We start from the raw sequence: 16,153 nt of genomic DNA, 5'->3' as shown, positions 1-16,153 counted from the left end.
TGATGTATGAGGAGCACTGTGTGAAGCCCCAAAATGTGACACACCTGGGGACGCCTGAGTGCAAAACAAGACAGCAGGGTGCTTACTGGGAGCCGCAATCACCAACCTGATTTGTTTTGATTTTAAAAGGGGGCAGATCTGCTATAAATGACCTCTTTTTCTTCCTATGAGAGCCTAGCCTCCTCCTGAACTGAAAGGGTCCCTGCTAAAAACAACACTGTAGAACTTTGCCGCAAAAGCTGATACATTTTTATTAATACAAGGCAACTAATTAGCTGTCCCCAACTTGTCATCATCTGCATAGTGCACAAGCACTATGGTTAATTGGGGCTTGCTGGAGCGGTGAATTTTTAAACTTGTTGACTGGCGAGGGGTGCCAGAAAAGGAGGAAGGATGAAGAGGGTGGCGGGAGAGGCAGAAAAGAAGGGGGCAAAGAGAGGAAAGCTTTCCCCCCTCCCTCATAACAGGAGAACTCATGAAAATCCAATGGAGCTGAATGTTGGAGGAGTCAGGACAAATAATAGGAGGGACTTCTTCCTGCCGAGCGTAGCTGACTATGGAACTCGATACGATACAATATGATAATCTTTATTGTCATTGTCCTATACAGAACAACAAAATTGGGGGGGGGGGGGAATCAACATAAGACATTCAAAACGAACAAGCCTGCTATCCCAGCTATCCCAACCTGGTTAGCCTCCTAAAAACTCTGATGCCCCATTTTTAAAATACAATATACTCCCAAAGAAGAAGAAGAAGAAGAAGAAGAAGAAGAAGAAGAAGAAGAAGAAGAAGAAGAAGAAGAGGAGGGGGAGGAGTTTGGATTTGATATCCTGCTTTATTCTCCTTTCCCTTCCTCCTCCACAACAAACACTCTGTGAGGTGAGTGGGCCTGAGAGACTTCAGAGAAGTGTGACTGGCCCAAGGTCACCCAGCAGCTGCAGGTGGAGGAGCGGGGAAGCGAACCCGACTCACCAGATTATGAGTCCACTGCTCTTAACCACTACACCACATAGACTCCTTGCACTGCGTTTAAAACCAAAATTGCATTTGGATAGAAACTGTTCCTCAGGTAGCTAGTCCTAGTCTTTATAACCCTGTACCTTCTTCCAGAAGGCAGAAGCTGAAAGAGATCATTTCCGGAGTGTGCACTATCCTGCACTATCTCTGCAGCTTTCTTATGGCACCTGGAAGCATAGATTTGATCCAAGGTGGGAAAAGTGCACCCAATTATTCTCTCTGCAGTCTTTACAACCCTGGACAGCATTGTTTTTTCCCTGACCGTGCAGCTCCCAAACCACACAGGAGGGGGTGAAGGTCACCAACGTGGATGGCTATCAGAGGATTGGGTAAATTCATGGAGGGGAGGGCTGTCTGTGGCTCCTAGGCAGGATGGCTGTGCTCTGCTGTTGGAGGCAGGAACTCTTCTGAATGCAAGCTCCTGGAAAGTGCACTCAAATCCTGCTTGTGGGTTTCCTATAATGGGCATCTGGTTGGTCACAGTGAAGGCAGGACAGTAGACTAGATGGACCCAGGGGCGTTCCGAGGTTGGGAGGGGAGGCGGTCCACCCATAGCTGTCAACTTACAGATTTGAAAATAAGGGATCAGCAGCCAAAATAAGGGATTTTCCGAACACAGGTATGTTCAGCTTCTGAGCCCCTCCGAGCCAAATGCAGAAAGCCCAGCCAGCAGCCAAACGAAGCCTCAAGCGGTGGTTCCCACAGCGCAGCAACCCGGCAAAGGGGATGCAGCAAGGAAAACCACCATCACCTCTCCGCTGGGAAGCACTGAGCAAAGGCGAGTCCCCAGGCAAGGCGGCCGATTTGATCGGCACAAGGCATGCAAGCTCCACCCCCCATTCGTTCTTAGACTCCTTATTGGGTGAGCAACGCAGCCAAGCAACACAGTTGGAGCCTCCCCCCTCCCTGGCCGGCAGGGGGGAGGGAGAGGAGCTGCTTCTTTGAAACCCGGGAAATTTAAGGGACATCATCAATAAGGGACAGCAGCGGGACACGGCCCTGGGATAAGGGACTGTCCTGCCAAATAAGGGACGGTTGACAGCTATGGGTCCACCCCAGGTGCCATTCCAAAGGGCGGGGGGTGGCATAATGCTGACCCCCGATCAGCGGCACCCCTCGGGGCACTCCCTGCTCACCACACACCCCTGGGGATGTGCACCATGCCCCCTGGGACGAGTGCCGCTCCGGGTACTGGAGCAGGTTGCTCGGCCTCTGGATGGGCCATGGGCCTCATCCATCAGGGCTCTTCTTACATTCCTGTGGAGCCTCCTGGTCCAGGTCCAGTCCATCTAGATTTGGCTACTGACAGAACGGGATGCTGGACTTTGGTTCTTATGTCCAGTCAAGCTTCTGAATAGCAGTCACGGGAAGCCACAGGAGGGGAGAGGGCTTGTGGGGTCGTATCCTGCTTGTGGGCAGGGCTGCCACACGTCTGGGCAGAAAGAGCGTCCGGCTGGAATTTCCGAAAATCACTAAAAAATGAACATGAAATTTATTACGGTCAGAGACCAGCTTGCGAAACACAAATGGAACTACAATCCCAAAAGCAAAACAAACATTTAAAACAATATACAACAATGGATTTTAAGTTTAAAAATGTGGTAGGCATATAAACACATAAAGACGTAAAGATAGATTACCATAGAGAAATGACCCAGAGTCACCTGTGGATCCGAGTTTGGGGATTTTCTTAACAAACTATATTGTGTAGTACCACAAAAAAATGTCTGGGAAAACCTGGACATATGGCAACCCGTGCCAAAAGTGCTGATGTTCTTGCGAATTTCCTTAAAAATAAATAGTTCAAAAACTTTAATTCTTTTGAGATTTAGCCAAAACTTTGGCCAATATATCTATCTATCCATCTCAAGAACTTTGCCCCCCTCCGAAAGCTCAACAACAAATTTTGCGTCACTTTTTGAAATATGGCAACCCTTTGGAATATCTGGTTGACCACTGTGAGAAGACAAGGCTGGACTGGAAAGGCCATTGTCTTGACACTGCAGGATCTTCTTATGTGCATAGATTCTTATCACCAATTAATCTCAACCCCATTACACCGGAAGATGCGTTGACCTGCCATTCTGAGCTCTAGGCAGAGAGCGGCCGCCTCTCTCCCAGCATCAGGATCTTAGCAATGAAATAACACCTTGATCTGCGCTTTGGAGGAAGGACAGAAAGCAATAAGGGTGTTTTATGAGGCTCTGGCCCACTTCAGTCAGGGAAGGTGCTGGAAATGATTCAAGCTCCTTCTCGCTGGCGGCAGCAAGGCGGCTAATCTGAACATGGCACCGTTATACATCAGTGAAAACATCTTTTGTGCAAGGATAACAAAGGGGATATTTATTGCGCCCATTACTCAGTGGCAGCTCAGCCCTTCTCCGTGCGTCCCAGGCCTGCTGCTCTAATCTGCCTGGAAGGCTGGACCTGGAGAGATTATTGATTGCGAGGAAACAAAACCAGGGCAGTCCCTGTGTGCCTAGTGCTGGGACAGAGGAGGCACCCAGAGAAGGAAGGAAGGAAGGAAGGAAGGAAGGAAGGAAGGAAGGAAGGAAGGAAGGAAGGAACCAAGGTGCCATTCAGAGATTATGGCTTGCTTGCTTCACAGAATCTTAATTGTTCATAGAATCATAGAATTGGAAAGCACACAAATAGTCATCTAGTCCAACCCTCTGAAAGGTGGGAATCTCAGCTAAAGCACCCAAGACAGATGCTTAAAATCCTCCAAGGAAGGAGAATCCACCATCTTCTGAGGGAGTCCATTCCACCATTGAACAGCTCTTACCTGCAGAAAGTTCTTCCTAACAATTTAGTCATTTGAAACCATTGGTTTGGGTCCTCCCCTCTGGAGCAGCAGAAAGCAAGCTTGTGACAAATGAGAGCATTTTGGGTCTTTGAAGATGCCTATCCTATCTCCTTTGTCCATGGAGTTTTCTCGGCAGGGATACTGGAGTGGCTTGCCGGTTCCTGCTCCAGATGGATCACGTTTGGTCAAAACTCACCACTATTCTGAAGGAGATTCCTCCATTCTGAAGGAAATCAGCCCTGAGTGCTCACTAGAAGGACAGATCCTGAAGCTGAGGCTCCAAGACTTTGGCCACCTCATGAGAAGAGAAGACTCCCTGGGAAAGACCCTGATGCTGGGAAAGAAGGAGGGCACAAGGAGAAGGGGACGACAGAGGATGAGATGGTTGGACAGTGTTCTCAAAGCTACCAGCATGAGGGAGGCAGTGGAAGACAGGAGGGCCTGGCGTGCTCTGGTCCAGGGGGTCACGAAGAGTCGGACACGAATAAATGACTAAACAACAACAACAACATCCTATCTCCTCTCAGTCCCCTCTTTCCCAGGCTAAACATACCCAGCTCCTTCAACCGTTCCTAATCAGGTTTGGTTTCCAGGTCCTTGGTCATCTTGGTCGCCCTCCTCTGCACACCTTCCAGCTTGTATATATATATTCTATATATGCTCCAAAAATAATACATGCCATGTTTGTTTCAAAGTCCTTCATAAGTTCTCATTTTCTACTGCCTTGTTTTGGAGGGTACTTTTCAGTTCCAGTTATCTGAAAGTTTTCAGGGGCTTAATTTATTTCCTTATGGTTTTAATCCTACCCCTGAGGCTGATGGTGGATAATACAATTTATCCTTGATTAGCTCCACTTCTTTGTCACAATAATTATGTGAGGCAAGTTGTTCCTGTTCCCTTTTTACGGGTGCAGAATCTGTCCTCAGAGGACCATCGAAGGCCATCTGCGGAAGGAGCAGGAGGCGTGAACTGCCATTTTCTAGGTCAACATCACATCCCCCTGAAAGTTATGGGACACCGTTTCATGCTTGGGAAGAATCATGTTCTTACAGACAGGATTCTATTGAGAATGTGCCTTTTTTATATTTTCCTCACAACACAAGGCTTAATAATACACTTGCACAGCTTCCCTCTAATGTTCTGCAGGGGAGGGTTTCTCCACGCGGCCGTGAAGGCCCATTGCGGGTCCACACACCAACCCGTAGCTGCTGTGCTGAAAGTAGAGGCGATGGAATTAATTTCCGGCTAATTGGAAGGTCTAGCACAGGAGTGAGTAATGCTCTACCCACACTGCAAATTTCAGGGGAGAAAATGATGCTTTTCTCTGTGGGGATTGTAGCTGCGACAAAGCCAATCGCTAGGAAAAGTGGGGGCTCCTTGACTGTTACAGCGCATGAATTAGCCCCTGCAAAGATTAAGTAAGGCCCTGAGCAATAAATCTGGATGCTCTACCAGGACTGCAGTCCTCCCCATTTCAAAAAAGTATTTCTGGACGTGATGACAATGGCCATACTCTCTAGGTCGGGGGAAATACCCCACGTTGTGGGTTTATGTTGCAGTTCCTGTTTCCAAGGGGAGTTTCAGAAGAGCCAGAAATAACTGAGAGGGCATGAATTAATTCTTCTGCTTCCAAGGTTTCATAGAATCGTAGAACTGTCAAGGTGGAAGGGACCCCAAGGGACATCCAATCCAACCCTCTGCCTAGCAGGAATCTCAGCTGAAGAGTTTCTGACAGGTGGCCATCCTACCTGTGGGGGAAGAAAAAAACTCCAATGGAGGAGAGTCCACCACATTTTGAGGTCATAGAGTCACAGAATCCTAGAACTGTAGAGTGGGAAGGGACCCAGGGGGCATCTAGTCCAACTCCCTGTGTTTCAGGAATCATATCTACAAGTCTCCTGGCAGATGACCATCTAACCTCTGTGTTCAGAAGTCTCCAAGGAAGGCGTGTCCACCACCTTCCAAGATGGGAGAGCAATGATCTGGCCTAGCTCAGGGGTACACCATCTGCTTTACCTGCAGAAATCCAAGCTCAGTCCTCGCTGGGATCTTCAGGTAGGGCTTCCTGATAAGACTCCCTGAACCTGGTAATGAATTTCTCTTAGGCTTACTCTTCATTTGTTGTTGTTGAGTTGTTTGGTCGTGTCTGCCTCTTGGTGGCCCCATGGACCAGAGCACGCCAGGCCCTCCTGTCTTCCACTGCCTCCCACAGTTTGGTCAAACTCATGCTGGTAGCTTTGAGAACACTGTCCAACCATCTCATCCTCTGTCGTCCCCTTCTCCTTGTGCCCTCCATCTTTCCAAGCATCAGGGTCTTTCCCAGGGAGTCTTCTCTTCTCATGAGGTGGCCAAAGTATTGGAGCCTCAGCTTCACGATCTGTCCTTCCAGTGAGCACTCAGGGCTGATTTCCTTCAGAATGGAGAGGTTTGATCTTCTTGCAGTCCATGGGACTCTCAAGAGTCTCCTCCAGCACCATAATTCAAAAGCATCAATTCTTCGGTGATCAGCCTTCTTTATGGTCCAGCTCTCCCTTCCATACATCACTACTGGGAAAACCATAGCTTTAACTATATGGACCTTTGTTGGTAAGGTGATGTCTCTGCTTTTTCAGATGCTGTCTAGGTTTGTCTTACTCTTCATAGTGTGGGCCTAAACTGAAAGCTCTCTCTTTGAACTCTGCCTGGTAATGCATCATTGAATAAATTCTGACCAGTTGGGAACTGGGTGTGAGGCTCCATAGTGGAACCATCAATGAGAACTTCTCCTACAGACCCTGCAGAACAGTTGACAATGACTGTGGACAATACTGAGCTATGTATGTTCAGGAAAATCCAGCTTCCTATAGCCTTACGTGCCTAAGAAGACATCTCTCCTTATGGTTTTACTGCAAGCAAAGGGTATATAAATCTTGTGAAATAAAATAAAACAAGCCATTGGTAGCTGGGCTCTTAATTATCTCCCAGCTCTGTGACTCCTTCTTCTGTTGGACCACGGCCCCTTCCTGGCCATACATCTAAATATATATATATCGGCAAGGCCCTTTCCTCTTAATTCATCTTTTCCATCACCATTTTACAAACTGTCATCTTACAGCTTTTTCCATTTGCCTTTTCAGAAATTCTATTAAGAGCAATATTAAAAGCCTCCAATTTCACTGTATCGGTAACTAAGCAAAAAATGTTGTGGAATCTTAAGGTGCAGACTGTAAAATAAATGCATTTTTAATGCTCCCCCTCATTATTTTGAAGATTTGCTCGCACGACTCAACGTTTAGTACTTAAAAGAGGCTGCTTATCCATAAACTGCCATTTTATACCTTTGCTTATGGTGTACTTTGTGCTAGTCTATTTCAGATTATTTTATACCTGAGAAATCTAAATCATGTGGCATTTAGTTCTCTTTCTCCTGTTGCTTTTTCCTTCTCTCTCAAAAGACGTTTGCTGTCCAGAGAATGGCCATGGCTCCATCATTGGGTATCTCAGCAGCCTCCTGGCAGCTCTGGGGGGCCTGACATGATGAAGGCAGCCCCCAATTCCCTTCCTCCCAGCTCCCCATTTCAGCCAGGAGGGGCCAGAAAAATGTGAGCAGAATGTGTGGGGTGGATTGGGGCAGGGAGAAGGGAACCAGGCAAAAAGGGGTTGACAATGGATGGTGGATCCTTAGACCTGACGGAGGTGCCATAACTATCTTTTGCTAAGGTTGGGGAAAGTGTCAATGGGGGAATGTGTTCAATGCTTTCAGGAGGACAAAGATGTCTCCCCTACAGAGCCCATAATAATATTAATAATACTAGGAGACTCTGGAGAGTCCCATGGACTGCAAGAAGATCCAACCTCTCCATTCAGAAGGAAATCAGCCCTGAGTGCTCACTGGAAGGACAGATCCTGAAGCTGAGGCTCCAATACTTTGGCCACCTCATGAGAAAAGAAGACTCCCTGGAAAAGTCCCTGATGTTGGGAAAGATGGAGGGCACAAGGAGAAGGGGATGACAGAGGACGAGATGGTGGGATGGTGTTCTCAAAGCTACCAGCATGAGTTTGACCAAACTGCGGGAGGCAATGGAAGACAGAAGTGCCTGGCATGCTCTGGTCCAGGCGGTCACGAAGAGGCGGACACGACTAAATGACTAAACAACAACAACAACAAGTAATAATACCCTGTCCATCTGGCTGGGCTTCCCCAACCACTCTGGGCGGCTTCCAGCAAAATAATAAAAATGTCAAACATTAACATTTACCTGTTCTACGTCGATGGGGGGTTTCTGTTAAACTCATTGTCAATAGGCAGGAAGTTCCAAGGTGTTGAATGCTGCTGCAATTTCCCAGGGACAGTCCCGGAATCACAAAAGCCATCCCGGCCTCCCTCTTGATCCCAGAATGTCCCTATCCCCCCCCCCCCGCAGGGCTGCCATCCTCCAGGGGGAGGAGGATGAGTCGGTGCTTGTGCTGAGCCCTGCTAATGGATGTGGAGGCTGCGAGGGGGCACCCCATGGCCACCCCTGTCAGCCTCCTTCCTACAGGAGAATCCCGGAATTAGCCAATCACGTGGGGCCCATTGTGTAAATAATGGATATAAAGCAGATATCGTGGGGGAACTTCCATTCCCCCTCACCACTATGAGCTGAATAAAGAGCATGAAATCCACTCTTGACTCTGAGTATATTTTAGAGAGCAAGCGAGGAGGAGGTGATCCTGTCTTTTCCACCAAGGCCCAGACTTGATGGATACACTGGCTTTGATGGGCAGACAGGGGGCAGGGCTCCGGGGGGGGGGGGGGCAGAAAGAAGGAAGGAGAAGCCCTTGCTAAAATTTATTTATTGGTATGTCCTTTCCCTTTTGTAAATCTACCAAAGAGCAGAGCAGAGCAGAGCAGAGCAGAGCAAAACAAAAAACAAAACAAAACAAAACAAAACAAAACAAAACAAAACAAAACAAAACAAAACAAAACAAAACAAAACAGAACAGAACAGAACAAAACATTAGGAGGTTTTTTCAGGACAGTGGAGGGCATGTGTCCTGTGTCCCATTGGTGAAACTGTCTCTCATGTCTTGTTACTCTGCCGTTTCTATGGGGATCTACGCTCGGCATTTATCACCCCTGTTATACAAAAATCTCCAAATGGGTCCGAACTCCAATGGTAGAGGACAAGGATCCAGAGATCACGCTAAGGGTGGCCAAATTCTGTGTGACTGCCATAAAACTTAGGGAACAAGCTGTACTACCAAAATGATTAAGGTTTTAAATGATAATTTTAGGTTATATTTTGGTGACCAAGATTTATTTATTCTTTTTTAAAAAACTGCCGCTATATTTGAATTGTCTCTGTTATATCCAATTGCAATTCAATATATTCCTGTTGTTTTATGATTTCCCTGATATTGTAAGTGACCCGGAACTGGTCTGTGACCATAATAGTAAAATTCAAATTCATTAGTGAAGTGGTGATAGCACTCATACTTTTTCTGATAGGAAATGCTCTGGGGGGACGGACGAAAGGGGGGGTCCATGAGGGTCAGTTGGGGGGTGAGAAATGTCCCTATTTACATCTGAGGAACACTGCAGGGTATGTTGCTGAGTGAAAAGACAGAGTTCTTACAGATGTGGAACCTGAAATTTGTGGCCTCTTTCGTGGTGCCAGTTCTGCCCATCAAAGCCGCCACCGCAAGGGCACTTGTGGGGCAAAGCCATCTCATGCGAAAGGGGCCTGCTGCCCTTTTAAAATGTGCATGGGTGGGTTAATGGGTTGTTTTTATTTCGATTACGTATGTCGTGTTTTTAGACTGTGGTTTTATGTTGCAACCACCCTCATACCGACGGGTGTAGGGTGGTACATAAATTTAAATAATAATAATATTTTAAAAATAATAATAATAATAATAATTGCAGGATGAGCAGCATTTGGGAGGTTTCACTGAGTGGGCAGTAGCAGCCCCTTGGAGAGAAGCGCATCTCATGGCTGTTCAATTTGGGGGATGATCTGGGGGGCTGGGAAGGACCCAGTTTTCCATGAATGCAGAGAAGCTGGGCGAGGTTACCTTCTGAACCTCCATGTCCTCCAGCTGAACTCATCCACAGACAGATTGCACAGGTTGTGGAGTCATGATGGCACCATCATTTCCCTGAGAAGACGGCCAGCTGGCTCTGGGGCAAAAAGGAAGAGAGAGAGAGATTCAGAAAGGCTGTGGAAAGTGCCTTAATATTAATTTATATAATAAGGCGTCCAACACTTATCCTGAAGGCTTATTCTTCGTGCGTTATGATGGCAAAACGTTTAAGGGGCGGCAGTGAAACAGCGTGAAAATGAAGCAAAATGCCCTCTAGGGAAGAGGAATTAGCATCAGAATATCCTCGCTAAAGCTCACCTCTGGATTGTAGAACACAGCAATAGCAAATCCGCTGCCTTTTAAAGCTGATTTCAATTCCTTCGCTCAGCCCAGCAAAGGAATCATTACCAGGAAGCTCAGCCGATTGGGAGAAGAATCAGAGGCCATTATTTTAAGGAGCATGATCTGACTTGACCCGCACAGATGAAGACATTCCTTTCCATTTCCAACTCTCCGTCACCAGAAAGAAAAAGAAGACATGGCTTAAAAAAATAATAATCTACATGTAGAATTCTTATAAGAATTCTAAGGTCCCAAATAAAAAATAAACGTCCATAAATGTACAATGCAAACACATACATAGGAATATAAACCATGTGTCTGAAATGGTGTTGTTGTTTAGTCGTTTAGTGGTGTCCGCCTCTTCGTGACCCCATGGACCAGAGCACGCCAGGCCCTCCTGTCTTCCACTGCCTCCCGCAGTTTGGTCAAACTCATGCTGGTAGCTTCGAGAACACTGTCCCACCCTCTCGTCCTCTGTCGTCCCCTTCTCCTTGTGCCCTCCATCTTTCCCAACATCAGGGGCTTTTCTAGGGTGTCTTCTCTTCTCATGAGGTGGCCAAAGTCTTGGAGCCTCAGCTTCAGGACCTGTCCTTCCAGTGAGCACTCAGGGCTGATTTCCATCAGTATGGAGAGGTTTGATCTTCTTGCAGTCCATGGGACTCTCAAGAGTCTCCTGCAGCACCAGAATTCAAAAGCATTATGTTATGTACTGAGTTGAATAGGATCCAAACTGCAGCATTCTGATTGGTCCTAGAACAATAGGATTCAGAATGCAGCAGTCTGATTGGTCTTAGAACAATGCAGCAGTATGATTGGTTGGCAGGAACCACCCAATCCAGCTCCAGATAGAAGTGAATCCACAACCTGATTGGCTTACAGTAGAATTCCGGAATTAGCCAGTCATGTGCAGCCCATCGTGTAAATAATGTATATAAAGCAGATACTTTGAGGGGACTTTCATTCATTCCTCCTCATCACTATGAGCTGAATAAAGAGCATGAAATCACTTTGCGACTCTGAGTATATTTCACATTAATTCTTCGGCGATCAGTCTTCTTGATGGTCCAGCTCTCACTTCCATACATCACTACTGGGAAAACCATAGTTTTAACTATATGGACCTTTGTTGGCAAGGTGATGTCTCTGCTTTTTCAGATGCCGTCTAGGTTTGTCATTGCTTTTCTCCCAAGAAGCAGGCGTCTTTTAATTTCATGACTGCTGTCACCATCTGCAGTGATCATGGAGCCCAAGAAAGTGGTACAGGAGAGCAATCCTGAAGTCATTTTGACTCTCCCAATTGACCTCAATATATTCTACTGCAGTGAGGAAGGAAATGGGAAAACCTTCCCTTTGTCTTTCTGCTAACAAACCCTGTCTTAAGGGCATATTTGTGTATGAATAGGGTGAGCCTGTGACCTGGATTCAGGAATTAAAATATTTACCTTCTCAAAAGAATGGCCTAGCTGCCCAGGTAAAGCAATCAGTGACCATTAACAGTTATCCTGGCAAACAGGATTTCTGCTGTAGACCACCTCCTTCTGTGAACGTTTGTATGATGTTTTGGGGGTTGGTCTTGAGCTACAGGGTGGGCAGTTTCCAAAGTCTATATAAGGGCTTGCACACCTTTGTTCTCGGTTCCTCCTCCCTCCTGCATGTGGTGAGTGAGGACCCTGTTGCAACAGTTTAATAAAAATCAGGCTTACTAGCAGCTTTGCTTCTCAATATTCTCTGGTTGTTCTCAGTGTTCTCAATATTCTCTGTTATTTTCTCCTACTGATAGGGAACCTACTTAAGGACTCTATATGGGCTCTTGGATACCCCATAAGGGAAAAGGAGCAGGTTTTTTTCTATAACACTGCCCTGGATCATTTTGGTTTCCCTTTTTGGAACCTTCTTCAAATTTGCAATATCCTTTCTGAGAGGAGGCGACCAGAATTGCACACAGGGTTTCAAGGGAAGCTGCACCATAGGCTCATAGAATGGCATGGTGATATGGGCATACTTGGAGATGGTACTAGGGAATAATAGATTCAAAGAATTGTGGCGTTGGAATGGGGCAGCAAGGGTCATCTAATCCAAGCCTCTTCAATGGAGGAGTCACGATTGAAGCCACCTGAGGACATGTGCATGCCTAGCAGACACTCGTCACTGAGATAAGGCCCTTCCCAGTGGAGTCTGGTCTGGAAGGAGGTCCTTCCTGTTGAGCAAGGTCTGCTTGCAGAAGGTCTCAGGTTTAACCCTTTGCTTCACTGCAGAGAACTTGGATAGCCAACACCAGAGGAGACGATACTGGATAAGAGGATGTGCGATGATATTTTGAGGACTGCCCAGAACATGGGTAGGCAAACTAAGGCCCAGGGGCCGGATCCGGCCCAATCGCCTTCTAAATCAGTCCGGGAATCAGCATTTTCTTACGTGAGTAGAATGTGTGCTTTTATTTAAAATGCACCTCTGGGTTATTTGTGGGGCACAGGAATTCGTTCATCCCCCCCCAAAAAAATATAGTCTGGCCCCCCAGAAGGTCGACCGGCCCCCTGCTGTAAAAGTTTGCTGACCTCTGGCCTAGAAAGTTCAAAGGGATCCAGAAGACACAAGACTTACCCACCCGGGAAGAATGGCAGATGAAAGTGATGGACTATATGGAATTGGCGGAAATGATCGGCAGAATCCGAGACCAAAGTGTAGAGTCGGTGGAAGAAGATTGGAAAAAAATTTAAAGTCTATCTACAGAAACATTGTAAAATTAAGGAATGTTAGAAGGTTGTTGGAATGAAGTAATGTGGTCTTAGCAGAAATGATATAAGGATTAGGTTAAAATTGACTTCTTAATTTGTGAAAGATGTGTATAACAGTATACCAAGATAAAGTATTAGGATAAAAACAAAGTTGGAAGGATTTGCTGAAACATCTAATTGAACTAGAATACAAAAAAGGGAGGTGTGAGGAGGTCAAGGAAATAAGCAGATGAAAAATAAGTTATGGGAAGGTTTGGTTTGTTTTTTGTTCGTATTTTTCTGTGTTGTTTTTCTTTCTTTCCCCCCCCCCTCTATTTTTGTCTGTTTGTATTTATTGTGATGCATTGCTTTGTTTTTTCATGCCTAATTTAGTGTTTTCTTTTTGTAACCTTTAAAATTGGAATAAATATCATTTTAAAAAAAGAAAAAGTTCAAAGGGATCCAGTTCCTCCTTGAGGTCTTCCAGGGTTCCAGGGCATTAAGAACCAAGAAGCAGAGTCTGGTTCTTCCCATTCTGCAAACCTTGTGGCACTGACCCGTTTACTAAAACTGCTCCCTTTCCCCCAGATGTGCAGTGACTTGCTCTCCTCGCACTGAAACACAAGGTTCCCTCCCTTAAATGTCTTCTTTGGTGAACTATTATGGGGTACGTAGCTTAAGAGTCAGGAAATATAATTGGCTAATTCACACCTGCAGATAATTATGGTTCAGGCAGAGCTGCCCTTGTTGAGGAATTTAATAATGCGATGGTGAAGGAGTAAACAAAATTAGGATAATAAGCCAATTATCCCTTAACTCTGGACTACTTATTTACTGGGCCAGGACTGAGGAGATATTGGGGTGAGGGGGTTACAGGTGTCCAGTGCAAAAGTGCAGAGCCCCCAAGTGCCAGTTCCCCTCCTGTTACGCTAGAACTTGGAACTTGCTCAACAAAGCTGAGAAGCAGGTGATTCAGGAAATGCAAAAGGAAGGAATTCTTTTCACATAATAATATATATAATCCAATAGCCCCAGTCTTACAGGGTGAGGCTTATGCAGTGATGATGCAGGACAGAGACTCCTCAGTGGTGGCGCCATAATCAGGGAGCAATGTCAGTGCCAACATTTTTGCCATTTTGACACCAAGCAAACCCGTACTTCTCTGCTCAGGTTTTTTAATGAGGGAACATTTTTGTCTCTTTTGTTATAGCTGTTTTTAGCTGTCTCTCTCTGCTGGAATAGAATCATAGAACAATAAAATGGTACAGTTTGATGCAGGGTTGCCAACTGGAATAAAATATTGTGGGGGCCCAGGTAAGCCCCACCCTGCATAATCCATCACACCATTTGAATGGGAATGCCCATCAAATTTGAGGGGGCAGCCCCTCAAATATTTTAATGTGGAGACCAAAGACCCCACAACCACTAGGAGTTGGCTCCTATGGTTTGAAGCTACCCCAAAGGGTGCCTAGTCCACCCCCACAACACAGGAATCATGGCTCAAGAATCCCCGGCAGGTGGCCACCCAACCACTGCTTAAAAACCTCCAGTGAAAGGGAGTCCACCACCCTCTGAGGAAGTCCCTTCCATCGTCAAGCAGTTCTTGCCCTCAGAAAGTTCTTGCTAATGTTCAGTTTTAAGACAGCAGCTTAAAAGTAGAGACATCACCTTGCCAACAAAGGTCCGTATAGTCAAAGCCATGGTTTTCCCAGTAGTGATGTACAGTATGGAAGTGAGAGCTGGACCATCAAGAAGGCTGATCGCCGAAGAATTGATGCTTTTGAATTCTGGTGCTGGAGGAGACTCTTGAGAGTTCCATAGACTGCAGGAAGATCCAACCTCTCCATTCTGAAGGAAATCAGCCCTGAGTGCTCACTGGAAGGACAGATCCTGAAGCTGAGGCTCCAAGACTTTGGCCACCTCATGAGAAGAGAAGACTCCCTGGAAAAGACCCTGATGTTGGGAAAGATGGAGGGCACAAGGAGAAGGGGATGACAGAGGACGAGAGGGTGGGACAGTGTTCTCAAAGCTACCAGCATGAGTTTGACCAAACTGCGGGTGGCAGTGGAAGACAGGAGTGCCTGGCATGCTCTGGTCCATGGGGTCACGAAGAGTCAGATACGACTGAACGACTAAACAACAACAATGTTCAGTTGGAATCTCCTTTCTTGTCATTTGAATCCATTGGTTCTCCTCCCTGGAGAGCAGAAGTAATCTTGCTCCATGTTCTGTGCAAAAGCCCATCTGACACTGGAGGAGAGCTATCATATCTCCTTTTATCCAGGCTAAACGCCCCCCAACTCCCTTCTGGTTGGCATTGATTTGTCTTGGGGAGACAATGTCATTTGAAGCTATTGATTTGAGTCCTACCCTTCAGAGCAGGAGAAATCAAACTTGCTCCATCTTCCATGTGACAGCCTGTAAGGTATTTGGCTATCCTATCTCCTCTCAATCTCCTCTTTCCAGGCTAAACATACCCAGTTCTTTAAACCATTCCTCATAAGGCTTAATTTCCAGATCCTTGACCATCTTGGTTGCCCTCCTCTGTACACATTCCAGCTTATCAACATCCTTCTTAAATTGTGGTGCCCAGAATTGGACACAGGACTCCAGGTGGGGTCTGATCAAGGCAAAATAGAGTAGTACTATTCTTTTCTTTGATGACAAGAGAGAGATGATGAGGGTCAAGAAAACCCCTGGAACAATGTGTGGTGGGAGAAGATGAGGGATTGGGATCCCTGCATTGAAGAGGATTGGACCAGATGATGTTTTGGATCTCTTACAGCTCTACTGTTCCATGATCCTATTCTGTGTCACGGGGAAGACAAAATGCTTGGGGCACTGGCCTTAGCACAACGCTGAATGCCTCCTCTGTACCACAGCAACAACAACATCAGGAAGCCATGGTTCAGGGCAAGCGGTCACGCCATGTCCTCCTCCACTCATGTGGGGCTGCCTTGCTCTTCATCTCCACTGGGGGGTTATTTAAAGACATCTTTGAGGCCATCACAAGGCTCTTTCTCGACAGTGTGCAAGTTGGCCTCTTCCACGGAGGGCAGCAAACAGGATGCCATTGTCCCCTCTTGACAGAAGGGCTTGCGAGATGTGTGCATCATCAGCCTGTGTTGGAGGGGGGGGGGGAAGAAGAGAGGGAGGGGAAATCATCCACCAAAAGATGAAGCATGGAAAGGAGCTGGTTCACAACACCATTCCCCTTGTTCAGCAA

At 46.4% G+C, this 16,153-nt stretch overlaps 1 long non-coding RNA gene across 1 annotated transcript in view; it reads right to left on the bottom strand.

Moving 5' to 3' along the window:
* The window catches only part of LOC307209003, a 54,596-nt gene that overhangs the window by 13,980 nt on the left and 24,463 nt on the right, over window positions 1-16,153 (bottom strand). The window contains exon 2 of the long non-coding RNA XR_013835287.1: window positions 10,190-10,382. This is a non-coding gene — a long non-coding RNA (uncharacterized lncRNA). The remainder of the gene's footprint in view (window positions 1-10,189; window positions 10,383-16,153) is intronic.

Source organism: Podarcis cretensis (genome assembly GCF_951804945.1).
Source record: "Podarcis cretensis genome assembly, chromosome: 1".
NCBI classification, from domain to species: domain Eukaryota; kingdom Metazoa; phylum Chordata; class Lepidosauria; order Squamata; family Lacertidae; genus Podarcis; species Podarcis cretensis.
This window is presented reverse-complemented; position numbering and strand designations above follow the sequence as displayed.